This window comes from Homarus americanus, unplaced genomic scaffold (genome assembly GCF_018991925.1).
Source record: "Homarus americanus isolate GMGI-L3 unplaced genomic scaffold, GMGI_Hamer_2.0 scaffold48354, whole genome shotgun sequence".
Taxonomy (NCBI): Eukaryota; Metazoa; Arthropoda; class Malacostraca; order Decapoda; family Nephropidae; genus Homarus; species Homarus americanus.
The window spans coordinates 3,982,323-4,002,183 of record NW_024723833.1 but is presented as its reverse complement, the minus strand read 5'-3'; positions in this window follow the sequence as shown (position 1 = coordinate 4,002,183).

The following is a 19,861-nucleotide window of genomic DNA, read 5'->3' as shown; positions in this document are numbered from 1 at the left end:
GTGTATGTATGTATGTATGTGTATGTATGTATGTATGTATGTATGTATGTATGTCTTGCCAACGACCTCTTATATTACTATTATTATTATTATTATTATTATTATTATTAGTATTATTAATGATCTTTCTCTCCTTATGTCTTTCTTTCTTATCACTTTCTCTCTCTCTCTCTCTCCTGCTTCCAGGAAGACAAACGTAGTTAGTAAAATATATTCTGGACATTAGATTGTTTTTAATGGGATGTTAAGAAGGTTGCTTGTGCTGCTGGCGACGTAATGTTGTTTCTTTTTTTTTTTTGTTTGTCTTCTTATTCGTTGGTTCTTTATTCTTTCACTATTTTCTATAATAAGACACCTAAACACATAAATGCATCTATCTGTCTATTTATTTATCTATCTATCTATCTCATTTAAACGGTCATTACAGCCCCATTATGCACATATGATAATATTTACTCAAAAAAAAAATCCAAATTTCAGTGAAGGAATTTTAATATTTAGGTCACGAGAGCCCTCTGTACTGAACAATATATCATCATTTCTTTAACACTCTTTCTATTACAAACATTCACCAATAATATCACAGATTGTAAAACAGCCCAGAGATGATAAAATGACCCCTGACTGAAGAATAGGGGAAAAATGATTACCTTGAACACGGTACCATTGAATTTTAGAACTGGTAGAGTTGATAAAATTTTGTTGTTTATGAAATTTGACATTTGCTCATTGTTCCGGGTTTTTTGTTGATTTTTTTTGGGGGAGGGGAGGGGGGGGAGGGGGGAGGGGGAGGGGAGAGGGGGAGGGGGAGGAGGGGAGGGGGAGGGGAGAGGGGAGGGGAGGGGGAGAGGGGAGGGGAGGGGAGGAGGGGAGGGGGAGGAGGAGGAGGAGGAGGTCTTTGCTGTTAGGATGAATGGCGTCATGAGGATTTTATTGGTGCTGTTTGTCTGTACAGTAAATAACAAACAACGATGTATGAATGTTTGTCATTACCACCAACTGATGGATGCATAAATCTATGGAGGTGTATAATTGCTGTATAGTGTTGTTGTATTTGTTAGTCAGAGTTATCGGTACAGTTACACATATAGTACCCCCCACCTCCCCTCACCCTCCCCCAAAAATAATAATAAAAATAAAAATATAATTAAATAATTAAATCGCCTTCAAAGCAACTTAAGACGTAAATAAATCGTAACTGACCTGACCACCCATGTACAGTGCTTGATCACCACCCATGTACAGTGTGATCTGCACCCATGTACAGTGTGATCACCACCCACAATACAGTCATGACCACCACCCATGTACACTATGATCGCCACTCATATACAATATGATCACCACCCATATACACTATGATCGCCACCCATATTACACTATGATCTGCCATATACACTATGATTGCCACCCATAGCACACTATGATCCACCCATGTACAGTGTGACCACCACCCATGTACAGTGTGACCACCACCCATGTACAGTGTGACCACCACCCATGTACAGTGTGATCACCACCCATGTACAGTGTGATCACCACCCATGTACAGTGTGACCACCACCCATGTACAGTGTGACCACCCATGTACACTATGATCGCCACTCATGTACAATATGATCACCACCCATGTACACTATGATCACCACCCATGTACACAACAACCACCACCCATGTACAGTACACTAAAACCCCCCACGTATACAGAACAGCAATTCCCCCCTCCCCTCCCACTCCTCTTCGTGAATGGAGAGAACAGAGATAAAATGGAAAGCAAAAAAATAAGGAGGGATAAAAAAGAATAGAGAACAGGAGATGAGGATGAAAAAATTGTGCATTCGAATGAGGGTAAGAGGAAGGGCGGAGGGGGGGGCACCTGTGTATGGGAGGAGAAGACTTGTAGATGAGAGAGAGAGAGAGAGAGAGAGAGAGAGAGAGAGAGAGAGAGAGAGAGAGAGAGAGAGAGAGAGCGGGGGGGGGAGGGTGGAATGTGGAGTAGCCGACAAGAATATTTAGGTAGGAAGGGTTGGAGTGCGGGTAGGTGGCTGGGTGGGTGGTGGTAGAAGGAATAAGTGTTAGGTTAGATTAGGTTAGATTAGGTTAGGTTAGGTTAGGTTAGGTTAGGTTAGGTTAGGTTAGGTGGACGTTATCTTATTTTTGCCTCGTTTGAGTGAAGATTAGATTAGCTTTAATGTTTCGCTGGTCAGGTTAGTTTTGTTTGGATAGGTTGGGTAAATATTAAGCTGGATAAGATTAGGGTAGGTTAGTTATAGATTAGGCTATGAAAGATAGGGTGGAAATTCGTCTAGATTAGGTGAGGCTAAGCTAGGTTAGGTGATGGTTAGGCCAGGGTAGGGCAGGCGGCGGTTAAGCAATGGTAGGATAGGTGGTTACAGGCTTTGGTTGGACACATGTAGGTTAAGTCTATGGTAGGACACATGTAGGTTAAGACTATGGTAGGACACATGCAGGTGACAGGCTATGGTAGAGCAGGTTATGGTAGGTAACAGTGTGAGGTACAGGAGGGGAGCGATGTTTGGAATGTCAGAAATGTCAGAGTCGACAAGAATATTTTGAGGGGGAGACTGAACAGTACAGTGCTTGGTCAACTGGCTCACTGCTCTGTCCTAATAGTTCTAACCTAACCTAACCTGACTTAACCTAACCTAACCTAACCTGACTTAACCCAACCTAACTTACCCTGACTTAACCTATCTTATTTAACTTAACCTAACCTAACTTACCCTGACTTAACCTATCTTATCTTAACCTAATCTAACCTAACTTACCCTGACTTAACCTATCTTATCTTAACTTAACCCAACCTAACTTACCCTGACTTAACCTATCTTATTTAACTTAACCTAACCTAACTTACCCTGACTTAACCTAGCTTATCTTAACCTAATCTAACCTAACTTACCCTGACTTAACCTAACCTAACCTAACCTGACTTAACCCAACCTAACTTACCCTGACTTAACCTATCTTATTTAACTTAACCTAACCTAACTTACCCTGATTTAACCTATCTTATCTTAACCTAACCCAACCTAACTTACCCTGACTTAACCTATCTTATCTTAACTTAACCCAACCTAACTTACCCTGACTTAACCTATCTTATTTAACTTAACCTAACCTAACTTACCCTGACTTAACCTAGCTTATCTTAACCTAATCTAACCTAACTTACCCTGACTTAACCTAGCTTATCTTAACCTAATCTAACCTAACTTACCCTGACTTAACCTAGCTTATCTTAACCTAATCTAACCTAACTTACCCTGACTTAACCTAGCTTATCTTAACCTAATCTAACCTAACTTACCCAGACTTAACCCAGCTTCTCATAACCTAATCTAACCTAACTTACCCTGACTTAACCTATCTTATCTTAACCTAATCTAACCTAACTTACCCTGACTTAACCTAGCTTTATCTTAACTCAATCTAACCTAACTTACCTCCTGACTTAACTCTAGCGCTTTGTTCCTAACCTAATCTAACCTAACTTACCCTGACTTAACCTAGCTTATCTTAACCTAATCTAACCTAACTTACCCTGACTTAACCTAGCTTATCTTAACCTAATCTAACCTAACTTACCCTGACTTAACCTAGCTTATCTTAACCTAATCTAACCTAACTTACCCAGACTTAACCCAGCTTCTCATAACCTAATCTAACCTAACTTACCCTGACTTAACCTATCTTATCTTAACCTAATCTAACCTAACTTACCCTGACTTAACCTAGCTTATCTTAACCTAATCTAACCTAACTTACCCTGACTTAACCTAGCTTCTCTTAACCTAATCTAACCTAACTTACCCTAACCTAACCTAACCTATCAAAACTTATCCTGTCTCAGCTTGACCAAACCTAACTTAATCTAACCTAACAAATAAAGCCTGTGATTGGATAAAGCGTCACATATCCCACAGGTGAGATAGGGGAGGTAAGAGAAGTGAGAGAGAGAGAGAGAGAGATAAAAAGTGAAAGTCAGAAAGGAAATAGAAAATGAAAGAGAGCGTGATAAAGAATAGAGAAAGAGGAGCAAGTACGACGAAAGAAAAAATTATGAAAAGGGGAATGGAGAGAGAGAGAGAGAGAGAGAGAGAGAGAGAGAGAGAGAGAGAGAGAGAGAGAGAGACGCATAGACAAAGAACCTAATAGATCAAGAACCTAATAGAGCAAGGATCTAATAGACCAAGGACTTAATGGACAAAGAACCTAATAGACAAAGAACCTAATAGATCAAGAACCTAATAGAGCAAGGATCTAATAGACCAAGGACTTAATGGACAAAGAACCTAATAGACAAAGAACCTAATAGATCAAGAACCTAATAGACCAAGGACCTAATAGACCAAGGACCTAATAGACAAAGAACCTAATAGACCAAGGACCTATTAGACCAAGGACCTAAAAGACCAAGGACATAATAGACCAAGGACTCATTGTGACCAAGGATCTAATAGACCAAGGACCTACAGACCAAGGACCTAATAGATCACAACCTAATAGACCAAGTGACCTTAATAGACCAAGGACCTATTAGACCAAGGACCCATTAGACAAAGAACCTATTAGACCAAGGACCTATTAGACCAAGGACCTAAAAGACCAAGGGATATACAGACCAAGGACTCCATTAGACCAAGGATCTAATAGACCAAGGACCTGCCAGACCGCTGACCCAAAAGACTACATGACATAATAGAACACAAGGAATCAATAGACCATGACCTATTAGACCAAGGACCTGGGGTACACTGGGCGCGACATAATAGACCAAGGACCTAATAGACCAAGGGCCTAATAGACCAAGGATCTAATAGACCAAGGACCTAATAGACCAAGGACCTATTAGACCTAGAACCTACGATGGACTAGGACCCAATAGGACTAGATACTCTCAAATATACATCTAAGACCCATCATGAAGAGAGGTGGTAACGATAGTCTCGGCGTAGTTTCGAGGCCATTTGAGCCACCACCACCTATGAGCCGCAGCTAAAGTGAGCCAATTAGATCCGTTCTCACATCTCCAATCAGAGAATAAATCGAATATACGATCCTTTGAGTATCGATCGTTGTGCCTTCAGGAAAAAGTAAGGGAAAAAACTGAGCACCGAGGGAATACTTAACAGTAAAGGGAAACAAAAATTGATACGGTAAGACCTAAAAGTTGGGGGAATAAATAACTGGGAAGGAAAATTTAACATAAATAGGAAAATTATAAGGCATGGAAAATTAAACACCATCGGGAAAAATTCAAAGTAGGAAAGAAATGGACACAGGTAAAATTTACATCCAGGTGAAAAAAAAGAGATATAAACACTGGAAAAAAACCCGTACACCCAGGGAAAAAAGTCCAACCTTAGGGAAAAACTAAGCATCCTAGGGGAAAAAAAATCTCCAAAACTCCCCCAGAAACACTGACCATACAAAAATGAACGAAAAAAAATTATGGACCTTTGTGAATCCGAGCCTTGGTCCAGCCGGAGAGAGAGAGAGAGAGAGAGAGAGAGAGAGAGAGAGAGAGAGAGAGAGAGAGAGCACACACATAAATTCTGAGAAAAAGATACAGATAGATAGATAGAAAGACAGATAGATAGATAGATAGATAGATAGATAGATAGATAGATAGATAGATAGATAGACAGATAGATAGATAAATAGACAAAAACAGATAGATAGATAGACACACAAAAAAGAGAGAAAGGAGAGAGAGAAAAATCAGACAGATAAAGAGAAAGTGAGACAGAGGGAAAGAGTAAGAAAAGAGAGAGAGAGAGAGAAAGGTGACACCAGGATACTCTAGGGCGGATGGGCTTAACTTTGTAAATTGTGGCAACAGTCAAGTTTAATAGTGGAATCAGCAGAAATATACTGATAAAAAGACACACACACACACACACACACACACACACACACACACACACACCCACACACACACACACTATTACTCTCTCTCTCTCTCTCTTAGTCACACTCCTCACACACTTTCTCTCTCTACATAATATAAAAGAATGGCAACTTTACATTATGAGATGTCCAGCATCTATTGTTGTAACCCAGGAAGCTCTCTCGTAAATGTGTGTGTGTGTGTGTGTGTGTTGGCTCTCCCTTCACCGCATCAATAAATCCTCCTCTCCCACACTCGGGTATTAACTAAGGGAAGAAATTAATAGGTGTAAATTCCCTCTTGTCACACTCACTGAACACCATCCTGGAACACTTGTCGAAATAATCATCACCTTTAGGAGGGTTAAAGTTATCAAATTCCTGGACCCGGGACACAGAGGCTAGACGGGCCACAAATAATCCAAGAAAAATATTTGCCTTTATATCATATATAGATTTATACTATAATATATTCCCGAACTTCAAAAATAACTCGACTCTACACCAGATTATACACATCTCTATCATTATGTATAAGAGGAAAAATTTTAACTGAATTATATAACTGAAGGTTCCGAGGTGCTACAAAGGGACCTGTGTCAATACGGCTTTATGTTTGATCAGGGAGCAGCTCACCAATAGTTACCCCGGGATATGATGGCATCAGGTAGCCCCACCACACTCTACCTGGACACTAACACTGACAGTCTTTATCCATTTATTCACTAGATTTCTCAGTAACCTAACTATCTGTTTAGTATCTGACCAGTGTCCAAATGATATCTTAACCTAACCTAACCCAACCAAACTTAACCTACCATAATGAAAACTAACTTAACCTAACCTCACCTAACTTAACCTAACTAAACCTACTCTAATGTAAACTAACTTAATCTAGCTTAATCTAACCTTACCTGATGTAACAAATTCCACGGTTTAACAATATAATAATTTTATAACAATCAGTTCGTATGACAGCTGACCCGCGTTATAGGTAATGGTTAGGTTAGCATTGATTACGGTAAGTCACAATTGGTTAGGTTAGGTTAGATGGTAGGTTAATGTAGTATAGGTTAGTTTACATTAATTTAGAATAGGTTGGTTTAATTTCAATTTGTTGTAGTTAGCTAAGTGTAAGGGAAGATTAGTTGAGATGAGTTGAGTGTAAGTAAGTCAAAATTAAACAAAAATAAGTATAATTAAGTTAGTTTAATTTACACTAGATAAGGTTAGATTAATTTACGTAAGAATTAAAAAAAAGTATTGGTTAGGATGAGTGTGTGTGTGTGTGTGTGTGTGTGTGTGTGTGTGTGTGTGTGTGTGTGTGTGTGTGTGTGTGTGTGAGTAATTAGTGATAAGTATAATGACAACAACAAGGATCACTCAATCAATCAGAGTACCGTTCTCACAACTGAGGGTTGGCGACCACAGTCCTCCACTCTAAACGTTCTCCGGCTGTTTTCACCAATTATCTAAGCAGTTGCATCTTTCTCGGGTCCCAGTTTTAAATCTAATTCATCATCACAGTCTCTGCCTTCCCCTGGCCCTCTTACCTTCAACTTTGCCCATTAATATTTCTGTTATTATACCCCCATCCCTAATCATATGACCAAAGTACCTCATTTTAATTATTCTATAAATTGCAAGTATTTCATTTGTTTTCCTGTCGGTGTAATTTGTTTTAACATTCCCCTACAACACCACAACCCAAAGGCCTGGCTAATAACAGAATAAAAATGAAAAAAAAATATATTAAGATTTCTATAATTATTATCTTGCATTAGTGTATTTTTATATTATTATTTTGTATTGATAGTAGTAGTAGTAGTAGTAGTAGTAGTAGTAGTAGTAGTAGTAGTAGTAGTAGTAGTAGTAGTAGTAGTAGTTCTATTGTTTTTATTATCATCATCATTTCAATATTAACAGTATCATTGTCACTATTATCATGACTGCATTACCACAATCATTACTCCTATCATCACCATGTCACACACAAACTTATATACCGTTCATTTCCACCGCTGAACTTTTCTTCCCCCGTTGCTGGAGATCACCTGCGTTTTTCCCATGCACTTTCCCTACCTGATGTTCAAAACCTTTCACTTTCCCCTTCATTTAAACTTTCACTCGCTGGTTATTGACAAGTGTCCTCGTGAATCTCGCCGAAACTTTCTCCGGCAATTTTCTTGAGACGTTTCCTTCCCGTTTCACGATACTCTCTCCTCGATGTACTACATTACCTAAGTTTCTAATCTCTCTCTCTCGCTCTCTCTAACCGTTTTCAATTTTCAACGAGTTTCATTCGGGAACATCGGTACAAGTATAGGTTTTAGCTACAGGTGAAGGTTTTAATTACAGGCGTGGGTGTCTAAGGTTTTTAAGGAGGCCTACAGGTACAGGTATAGTTTTTTAAGTACAGGTGCAACTGTAGGTATAACTTCAAGTAAAAGTTTACCTACAGGGCTATTAAAGGGTGTGCTTTCATTTCGATACAATAAAAGTTATACCTAGATTAAGTAAACCTTACCCAAGATAATCTCAACCCCAGCACCAGTACACCGAGTACACCTTGGTCGCATCACTCAGACATAACAAGAAGCACGGAGAGAGTTTACATGTAGAGTCATAATCTTGTATAGTTAATGCACCATCAAGTACAACCAAACTAAAGGGAATTTAAAACACTGTTACCGTAAGCTACTAGATAGATACACCTACACAGCGATTCATTTATATCACTCCATATAAACATCTACCAGCCATTATAGGAGCTTAATTTTATAAGAGAATAATCTCACATAATGCACCACCCTTAGTGATCTCAGAATGATAAACCCAGGTTACATACCTCCTTCCATCCCTCCCTGCACTCTCTCTCACCTTAACTATGAAATGCTCGCCAGAAAACTACAACCCATGTTATAAGTTTACAACACTAGAGGAACACAGTGTTATTAACACACAACAGTGAAGGAGTCTGGCGTCTCCTATACCCACAACGGTGAAGGAGTATGGCATCTTATAAACCCACAACAGTGAAGGAGTCTGCCGTCTCCTATACCCACAACAGTGAAGGAGTCTGCCGTCTCCTATACCCACAACAGTGAAGGAGTCTGCCGTCTCCTATACCCACAACAGTGAAGGAGTCTGGCGTCTCTATACCCACAACAGTGAAGGAGTCTGGCGTCTCCTATACCACAACAGTGAAGGAGTCTGGCGTCTCCTATACCCACAACGGTGAAGGAGTCTGCCGTCTCCTATACCCACAACAGTGAAGGAGTCTGGCGTCTCCTATACCCAAACAGTGAAGGAGTCTGGCGTCTTATAAACCAACAACAGTGAAGGAGCTCGTCGCCCCTATACCCACAAATATGAAGGAGTCTGGCGTCTCCTATACCCACAACAGTGAAGGAGTTCGTCTTATAAACCCACAACAGTGAAGGAGTCTGGCGTCTCCTATACCCACAACGGTGAAGGAGTCTGCCGTCTCCTATACCCACAACAGTGAAGGAGTCTGGCATCTTATAAACCCACAACAGTGAAGGAGTCTGCCGTCTTATAAACCCACAACAGTGAAGGAGTCTGGCGTCTCCTATACCCACAACGGTGAAGGAGTCTGCCGTCTCCTATACCCACAACAGTGAAGGAGTCTGGCGTCTCCTATACCCACAACAGTGAAGGAGTCTGGCGTCTCCTATACCCACAACAGTGAAGGAGTCTGCCGCCCCTATACCCACAACAGTGAAGGAGTCTGGCGTCTTATAAACCCACAACAGTGAAGGAGTCTGCCGTCTCCTATACCCACAACAGTGAAGGAGTCTGCCGTCTCCTATACCCACAACAGTGAAGGAGTCTGGCGTCTTATAAACCAACAACAGTGAAGGAGTCTGCTGTCTCCTATACCCACAACGGTGAAGGAGTCTGCCGTCCCTATACCCACAACGGTGAAGGAGTCTGCCGTCTCCTATACCACAACAGTGAAGGAGTCTGGCGTCTCCTCTATACCCACAACAGTGAAGGAGTCTGGCGTCTCCTATACCCACAACAGTGAAGGAGTCTGCCGTCTCCCTATACCCACAACAGTGAAGGAGTTCGCCGTCTTATAAACCCACAACAGTGAAGGAGTCTGCCGTCCCTATACCCACAACAGTGAAGGAGTCTGCCGTCCCTATACCCACAACAGTGAAGGAGTCTGGCGTCTTATAAACCGATCAACAGTGAAGGAGTCTGGCGTCTCCCCATACCCACAACAGTGAAGGAATCTGCCGTCTCCTAAATACACAACAGTGAAGGAGTCTGGCGTCTCCTATACCCACAACAGTGAAGGAGTCTGGCGTCTCCTAAACCCACAACAGTGAATGAGTTTGGCGTCTCCTATACCACAACAGTGAAGGAGTCTGCCGTCTCCTATACCCACAACAGTGAAGGAGTCTGCCGTCTCCTATTACCCACAACGGCGAAGGAATCTGGCGTCTCCTATACCCACAACAGTGAAGGAGTCTGGCGTCTCCTATACCCACAACAGTGAAGGAATCTGCTGTCTCCTAAATACACAACAGTGAAGGAGTCTGGCGTCTCCTATACCCACAACAGTGAAGGAGTCTGGCGTCTCCTAAACCCACAACAGTGAATGAGTTTGGCGTCTCCTATACCCACAACAGTGAAGGAGTCTGGCGTCTCCTATACCCACAACAGTGAAGGAGCTGGCGTCCCTATACCCAAAACAGTGAAGGAGTCTGGCGTCTCCTATACTCATAACAGTGAAGGAGGTCTGGCGTCTCCTATACCCACAACAGTGAAGGAGTCTGGCGTCTCCTATACCATTACAGTGGAAGGAGTCTGGCGTCTCCTATACCCACAACAGTGAAGGAGTCTGCCGTCTCCTATACCCAATAACAGTGAAGGAGTCTGCCGTCTCTATACCCACAACAGTGAAGGAGTCTGCCGTCTTATAAACCCACAACAGTGAAGGAGTCTGCCGTCTCCTATACCCACAACAGTGAAGGAGTCTGCCGTCTCCTATACCCACAACAGTGAAGGAGTCTGGCATCTTATAAACCCACAACAGTGAAGGAGTCTGCCGTCTCCTATACCCACAACGGTGAAGGAGTCTGCCGTCTCCTATACCCTACAAACGGTGAAGGAGTCTGCCGTCTCCTATACCCATTAACAGTGAAGGAGTCTGGCGTCTCCTATACCCACAACAGTGAAGGAGTCTGGCGTCTCCTATACCCACAACAGTGAAGGAGTCTGCCGTCTCCTATACCCACAACAGTGAAGAGAGTGCCGGTCTTATAAACCCACTAACAGTGAAGGAGTCTGCGTCTCCTATACCCACAACAGTGAAGGAGTCTGCCGTCTCCTATATCCCACAACAGTGAAGGAGTCTGGCGTCTTATAAACCAACAACAGTGAAGGAGTCTGGCGTCCCTATACACAACAGTGAAGGAATCTGCCGTCTCCCAAATACACAACAGTGAAGGAGTTCCTGGCGTCTCCTATACCCACAACAGTGAAGAGTCTGGCGTCCCTAAACCCACAACAGTGAATGAGTTTGGCGTCTCCTATACCCACAACAGTGAAGGAGTCTGCCGTCTCCTATACCCACAACGGCGAAGGAATCTGGCGTCTCCTATACCCCCACAGTGAAGGAGTCTGGCGTCTCCTATACCCACAACAGTGAAGGAATCTGCCGTCTCCTAAATACACAACAGTGAAGGAGTCTGGCGTCTCCTATACCCACAACAGTGAAGGGAGTCTGGCGTCTCCCTAAACCCACAACAGTGAATGAGTTTGGCGTCTCCTATACCCACAACAGTGAAGGAGTCTGGCGTCTTATACCCACAACAGTGAAGGAGTCTGGCGTCTCCTCTATACCCACAACAGTGAAGGAGTCTGGCGTCTCCTATACCCACACAACAGTGAAGGAGTCTGGCGTCTCCTATACCCACAACAGTGAAGGAGTCTGGCGTCTATAAAACCCACAACAGTGAAGGAGTCTGCCGTCTTATAAACCCACAACAGTGAAGGAGTCTGGCGTCTTATAAACCCACAACAGTGAAGGAGTCTTATAAACCCACAACAGTGAAGGAGTCTTATAAACCCACAACAGTGAAGAGTCTTATAAACCAAACAGTGAAGGAGTCTTATAAACCCACAACAGTGAAGGAGTCTGGCGTCTTATAAACCCACAACAGTGAAGGAGTCTGGAGTCTATAAACCCACAACAGTGAAGGAGTCTGGCGTCTTATACCCACAACAGTGAAGGAGTTCTGGCGTCTTATAAACCTATAACAGTGAAGGAGTCTGGCGTCTCCTATACCCACAACAGTGAAGGAGTCTGGCGTCTCCTATACCCACAACAGTGAAGGAGTCTGGCGTCTCCTATACCCACAACAGTGAAGGAGTCTGCCGTCTTATAAACCCACAACAGTGAAGGAGTCTGGCGTCTTATAAACCCACAACAGTGAAGGAGTCTTATAAACCCAAAACAGTGAAGGAGTCTTATAAACCCACAACAGTGAAGGAGTCTTATAAACCCACAACAGTGAAGGAGTCTTATAAACCCACAACAGTAAGGAGTCTTATAAACCCACAACAGTGAAGGAGTCTGGCGTCTTATAAACCCACAACAGTGAAGGAGTCTGGAGTCTTATAAACCCACAACAGTGAAGGAGTCTTATAAACCCACAACAGTGAAGGAGTCTGGCGTCTTATAAACCCACAACAGTGAAGGAGTTCTGGAGTCTTATAAACCCACAACAGTGAAGAGTCTTATAAACCCACAACAGTGAAGGAGTCTGGGTCTTATAAACCCACAACAGTGAAGGAGTCTGGCGTCTATAAACCCACAACAGTGAAGGAGTCTTTATAAACCCACAACAGTGAAGGAGTCTGGCGTCTTATAAACCCACAACAGTGAAGGAGTCTGGCGTCTTATAAACCCACAACAGTGAAGGAGTCTTATAAACCCACAACAGTGAAGGAGTCTGGCGTCTTATAAACCCACAACAGTGAAGGAGTCTGGCGTCTTATAAACCCACAACAGTGAAGAGTCTTATAAACCCACAACAGTGAAGGAGTCTGGCGTCTTATAAACCCACAACAGTGAAGGAGTCTGGCGTCTTATAAACCCACAACAGTGAAGGCGTCTTATAAACCCACAACAGTGAAGGAGTCTGGCGTCTTATAAACCCACAACAGTGAAGGAGTCTGGCGTCTTATAAACCCACAACAGTGAAGGAGTCTTATAAACCACAACAGTGAAGGAGTCTGGCGTCTTATAAACCCACAACAGTGAAGGAGTCTTATAAACCCACAACAGTGAAGGAGTCTTATAAACCCACAACAGTGAAGGAGTCTTATAAACCACAACAGTGAAGGAGTCTTATAAACCCACAACAGTGAAGGAGTCTTATAAACCCACAACAGTGAAGAGTCTTATAAACCCACAACAGTGAAGGGAGTCTTATAAACCCACAACAGTGAAGGTCTTATAAGCCCACAACAGTGAAGGAGTCTTATAAACCCACAACAGTGAAGGAGTCTTATAAACCCACAACAGTGAAGGATCTGGTGACCATGGGTGCCATAAGGCCACAAAACAACACAATATTTGGTGGTGTCGTCAGGTCAGCTGACACAGGCCCAGGAACATGGCGCCGCCGACAACACCAGAGACGTGTGTTTAAGAGGTGGTGACGCTCTTGCCTCTTCCACCGCCTGCCCGCTCATTGGTCGAGGCCGGACGAGGGGCGGAGCTTACCCCACCCTCCTCTAGTCACCCGCCCTCACTACCACGCCCACATTGATGTCTTGTGGCCCTGTCCATAACCCGCCTCTGTCTATTGTGTGTGTCTGTCTATCGTTTTTTGTTTTATCTGTCACATCTACGCCATGAGTCCTTCATAACCACGCTCATAATATCCATAAAGCACGCCCATATCATTCATAGCCACACCCATATCACTCAAAATCACGCTTATAAAACTCATAACTACGCCAATATGACATGTAATAACGCACATACCTTATAACTAAACCCATATCACTCATAACCATACCCATATCAAGTATAATTATGCCCATGCATATTACCCCATAATATTACCCACATTACTCATAAATAAAACCAAAGCACTTAAACCACTATCTGCCTCACAACGCCTATCTGCCTCACAACCACGCCCTATCTGCCTCACAACCACGCCTATCTGCCTCATATCCACGCCTATCTCCCTCACATCCACGCCTATATCACTTATACCCAAGACCATATAACTTAACCACCCCATATAGATTCATACCTATGCCTATATCAATCACAACTCTCTCTCACACACACACAGAGGTACAGTCACTAGTACAGGTACAAATACAGGTATATGAGAGAATATTCATAATGAAATTACATTAATAATATATATTGTCATCTTACGAGTTAATTTCCTCTTCTATTTTCTCTCTTTAACTATTTCATAATTCCATTTAATATAGAAATAGAAAAATAAGTTTAACATAACAAGAAAATCCAGGAAAATTTTTTGTTTTGTAAATTATTTTAAGGACAAAATTAAAACTAACAATTAAATGGATCAATATTTTCACTTCTTTCAATGAAATTGTAATATTTTGAAAAGTGACTTATTGAATCTAATTAATAAGCTAATTAATTAACAAAGCTTCTAATGCTAACTAATACCGTACCCATCATGTTTCTTATTAACAGTCATAGAGCAAATTATGATCAGTCTAAGTAATACCTAAATATTTAATTATTTTTTATGGAAAAGTAATATTAATATATTTAACCTTTAGAGTTAATTACAGGTACTGGATGTAACTTTACTCCTCTCTCTTTGCAGGTAAACTTTATTGAACTGGACTTTACTTAACTGGTGCTGGTGGCCACTGACTCAACTGATGTAAGTGTTCTCTCACTTTATTAAGTTTAAAGATTAAGTGTTTTGTTTACTTTTACGGAATATTTAAGATTTAATTTTAAGTATTGTGTTTACTCAATTCAGTAGATTAATGTAACTGTCATGTCACTTAGAAACGTCCTGCTAACAAACATAATGACAAAATGTAAAAGTATAAAAGTGATGCACTGTACCTGTAGAGTGTTCTACTGGTAAGAACAAAGTGGTAGAAGAGTAAATGTCTGTTTATATGAGCAAAAAAAAAAAATTACGCCCACCAGATAAAAATAATAAATATATACATTACTTTAAAGTATCCGAGTCAAATTACTTTTATTCGAGAAGTACAGTAAAATGTCTATACTGTACTACCCTAAATGAAGTGAACACAGTAACCACTTAACAACGTGTGTAAATAACCAAACTTTTCATCTATGTATCACTACTCCAGCCTACCATTATAACCATGAATGAAGAGCCAAAATAAGATATTAGTTGGTATAAGTTAACTGGCCATCTGTACTGTGACCAAACCTATCTCGTGTGAGGGGCCATCAGGATATAGACACCTGGCGGCTCTGTAACGTAAAGAAACAGAAGGTCGAACTCGTGTCTCTTGCCACTTCTTAATGCCAACACCCCTCCCCACCACCCCTCCCCTCCTCTTTTCCAACTCTCATTCCTCAAGTGCGGATCAAATATCGTTAAGTCTTTACGGTACATATCAGGATAATCGTGACGCCATCCACGGATTAGGCCACGGATTACGCCAATCTCCCCAACTCGTAAATAATCAAAACGCCGTAAAGGATTCGTGCAGTCGACAGATCTAGGATTCAAAACCTATGAAGACACTCGACCTGTGAGCTCTCGGCGTCAGTAAAGCCACTGAGGCTGCTGTAACCCGGTGATGTTTAAACCTTCATTATACATCAGTCGTTTTATTTTATTGATTTCCCAATTCACCGTCGGCCTCAAGTGAGGAAGAAGTGAAAGAAAAATATCCCAACCACTCATCTGGCAACACCGGAGGAGGAGGAGGAGGGATTGACAGATAATGTTTTCTTTCATTTTTTCTTTGATCTTGTTTACATATCTTGAGTTGTGAGTGTGTGTGTGTGTGTGTGTGTGTGGTGTGTGTGTGTGTGTGTGTGTGTGTGTGTGAGTGTGTGTGTGTGTGTGTGTGTGTCAGAGAGAGGGAGCAGCACATAAGTTAACATGTTAGTAGAGGTGTGTAGTATGGCCAGAGGTCATGGATATAATGTACCTCACTGAAGAACTTTGGTAAATAATTAATAAGAGTTACGGAAACATTAACAAGGTCAAACATCATAGTTAAGGAGATGTTTAATGTGAATTATTAATTAAGGAGACACATGCTATTACTTGGGTGATACATTAATTAGGACACGTGTACAAAGGTAACACAGGTCAGGCCACGTGTACCAAGGTAAGATAGTTAATGACACGTGTACCAAGGTAAGATAGGTGAGGACACGTGTACCAAGGTAAGATGAGTAAGGACACGTGTACTAAGGTAAGATAGGTAAGGACACGTGTACCAAGGTAAGATAGGTGAGGACACGTGTACCAAGGTAAGATAGGTAGGACACGTGTACTAAGGTAAGATAGGTAGGACACGTGTACCAAGGTAAGATGGGTAAGGACACGTGCACTAGGTAACATAGGTAAGGACACGCACTAAGGTAACATAGATTGGGACACGTGCAATAAATGTAGTAGAAGAGACGAGAAATATACAAAACATCAGAAAAACGAAAAAAAACAGTAGAAAAACAAAAGAAAAAATTATAAATGCAAACACAGATAACCTGAATAGAAAAAGGGAACAAATAAAAATAACAACAATTCATGACAAAGAGACATACAAAAACAGTACAAACAAACAAAGAAAAGTATAATATAGAGTTGATAATAAGGCAAAGAAAGAGAAGGACAAAGCAGATAGTGGGTGTGTACACGAGTTAAATCAATCAGAGTTTGTTTACAGCTCTCTGGTGAGAGTACACATTCTCACGACACCAGTCATCCTGTTCAGCTCCTCTGGAAACGAAATGCAGTGGAAGAAGAGGGAGGAGGAAGGGGTGATAGTGATGGAGTATGGGGAAGAGGAAGGAGAGAGGAGAAAGAAGGGAGAGAGGAAAACAGAGATGAAGGGAGAAAGAGAGGGGGAAAGAGGGGTGAAGGAGAGAAGAGAAAGAAGGAGAGTGGGAGTGAACGAGAAGGGGAAGAGGAGTGAAGGAGAGACGAGGGGGGAGGGTGTGCTTATAACTGTAAGGTGAAGTACATCTCTGAGTGATGCTTATCGTCAACAACCAGAGGAGGAGATGAAAGGGGAAGAGAAGAGAGAGAATAAGAAAAGAGGATAAGGAAGAGGGACAGAAGGAGAAAGATGAAAAGGAAAAGAGGGATGAGGAGGAGAAAAGACAGAAGGTGAGAGAAAGACAAAAGAGCGAATAGAGAAAGGAAGGAATTAGGAAGGGTAGGAGGTGTCTAGTGAGAACATCCCCGGTGTGCTTCGTCACCAGCATTACTTATCTCCCCGAGTGGTTGGAGTAAAAGAAGAGAAAAGAAGAAAAGGAAGAAAATGAAAGAAGAAGATAGACAGAGTGAAGATTAAGCTCAACACTTTGAATTGATGTTACCGAAGGCCTGTCTAAAAAGGCTATATTGGTTCATGCCCCACAAGGCTATATTGGTTCATGCCCCACAAAAGGGTATATTGGTTCATACTTACAACTCACCCAGCTGTGAAGAGGCACCAAACTTTTACAGCTGTGAGAGTAAAGGGCGATCGAATGCCGTGACAACCAAAGTGTAACGATAGTCTTCAGTGTACTATATCCGCACCGCCTTTAACGTGCCGTCACAGCCCTAAGAATACCACTTTGTCTTCCAGGGGTGAATGTGGTTTACAGTTTACAGGGATAGAAGGCCGGCCACATTCACCTTCAAGGAGATCGTGTGAGGAGGGGAAGGGATAGGGAGGAAGAGAGAGAGAATGCAAAAATGAGCGAAGACAAAAAGAAAGAATGGAGAGAAAATGAAAGATGAATACAATAGATGGAAGAGGGGGTAAAACATGGGAGAGAGGAAACATGGGAGAGAGAAACATGGGAGGCATGGGAGAGGGGAAACATGGGAGAAAGAAACATGGGAGATATAGGAGAGAGAGCATGGGGAGAGAAACATGGAGACAGAAACATGGGAGAGGAAATATAGGAGAGAAACATGGGAGGGAAACATGGAAGAGGGAAACATGGGAGGGGGGAAACATGGGAGGAAACATGGGACAGAGCATGGGAGGAAACATGGAGACAGAACATGGGAGAGAGGAAATATGGGAGAGAGAGCATGGGAGAGAGAGAGCATGTGGAGAGCATGGGGAGAGAGACATAGGAGAAGAGGGAAGCAGGGAAACATGAAACGAGGACAAAGAGATAGATAGACAGATAGATATTAGATAGATAAAGAAATTGAGGATGTGAAAGGGATGAAAAGATAGAATGAGAGAGGAAGAAATTGGAAGGGTAAGAGAAAAATAGGAGAGGAGAAGAGAGAGAGGAAGAGGAATGAAGAAGGAGGAAAAGAAGGGGTATGATAAAAATAGAAATGGCAAAAGCGAGAAAAGAGAGAAAATAAAAAGAAAGTCTAGAATGAAAGGAGACGAGGAGTAATGGAAGAGAAAGGAGTGAAAGGAAAAATAAGAGAGGATTGGATAAGAGGCGAGAGAGCCAAAAAGGAGAGAGAGAGAGATGAGAGAAGGGAACTATACTCTCAATCTGTCGATTCTGTTTTAATGTTTCAAGTCTCATATTCATTCTCTCTAATCATGAATTTCTCTTCTAGTATCATGTCTCTATTCTCTCTATCTTTCTGGTTACCCTTATCCATCATACCATTACTCTTTCCCTCTTTATTTTTCCTATGTAATCGATACATTTTAACGTTTAATCTATCCATCTCTCTCTCTCTCTCTCTCTCTCTCTCTCTCTCTAATAACAAAGGCATGAAACAGCAAAACAGCCAACCAGCGTGAGGGAAAAACCCACCTTACGACTAACCAACTGAGCCCATCCATCTCTCAGAACCATTTAGGCTGATAGAAAAGTCATAAACAAAACCCAAAATCGAACACACCTCTGATGGGGAAAGCATAATGGGGACTAATAGAAGAGGGAATAAATCGATCACGGCGGGAGAATATAATAAGCAAACATCATCATCCAGAGGCGATCAATCAAACTGTTGCCGTAAAGCCTTATAGGTTGCTGTGCTGTATGACTGATTAATAACGTGGTTGTAGATGGGGAGTATAGGGGTGGCCAGTGTCGTGTATATCTGACTAACCGGTGTGGAGTGATAGTGTGTTTATTGGGCGATATAGCTGTAGGTTCTTACAGTGTCCGTGGTCCAGAGTGTCGGCTCTAACTGCACGGATAATACAGTATACACAGGTTCATTAGTTACGTCAAATCAAATGGAGTGTAACAGAGAAACATAAAGATCTTTAAATAAATCTGATATTTTTTTTTAGGGTCACAAAGGTCAAAAAAAAGGTCACAGGGTCAAGGTATTAGTAATGTGTGTGTGTGTGTGTGTCTCACCTCACCAACTCGACAATGCAGAAAGATTATACCATCCATATTTGTGGAATATATTCACCGTGTTTTTAAGGGACAAAAGGCGAAAAGGTCAAGTTCACGGTTTTGTAGAGTCCTCGAGGCGTGAGGTTAAGCAGCAGCCTCGGTCATCACTTGAGTTAAGATACACTGAAAGAAGATGATGTAACATTTTAAAGATTGTTACGAAGTTGTGAAGAGTGTGAAAATGAATATCTTGAATATTTTGTGGAGAAGAGAGAGAGAGAGAGAGAGATAAATGTCATATATATTCAGCTATTAAATTTCTACAATATTTCTCTCTCTCTCTACTCTCTCTCACTAGAATTTACAAAACTCGACAACGCAAAAAAATTAAAATACCTATTGCCAGATGTTATCAAT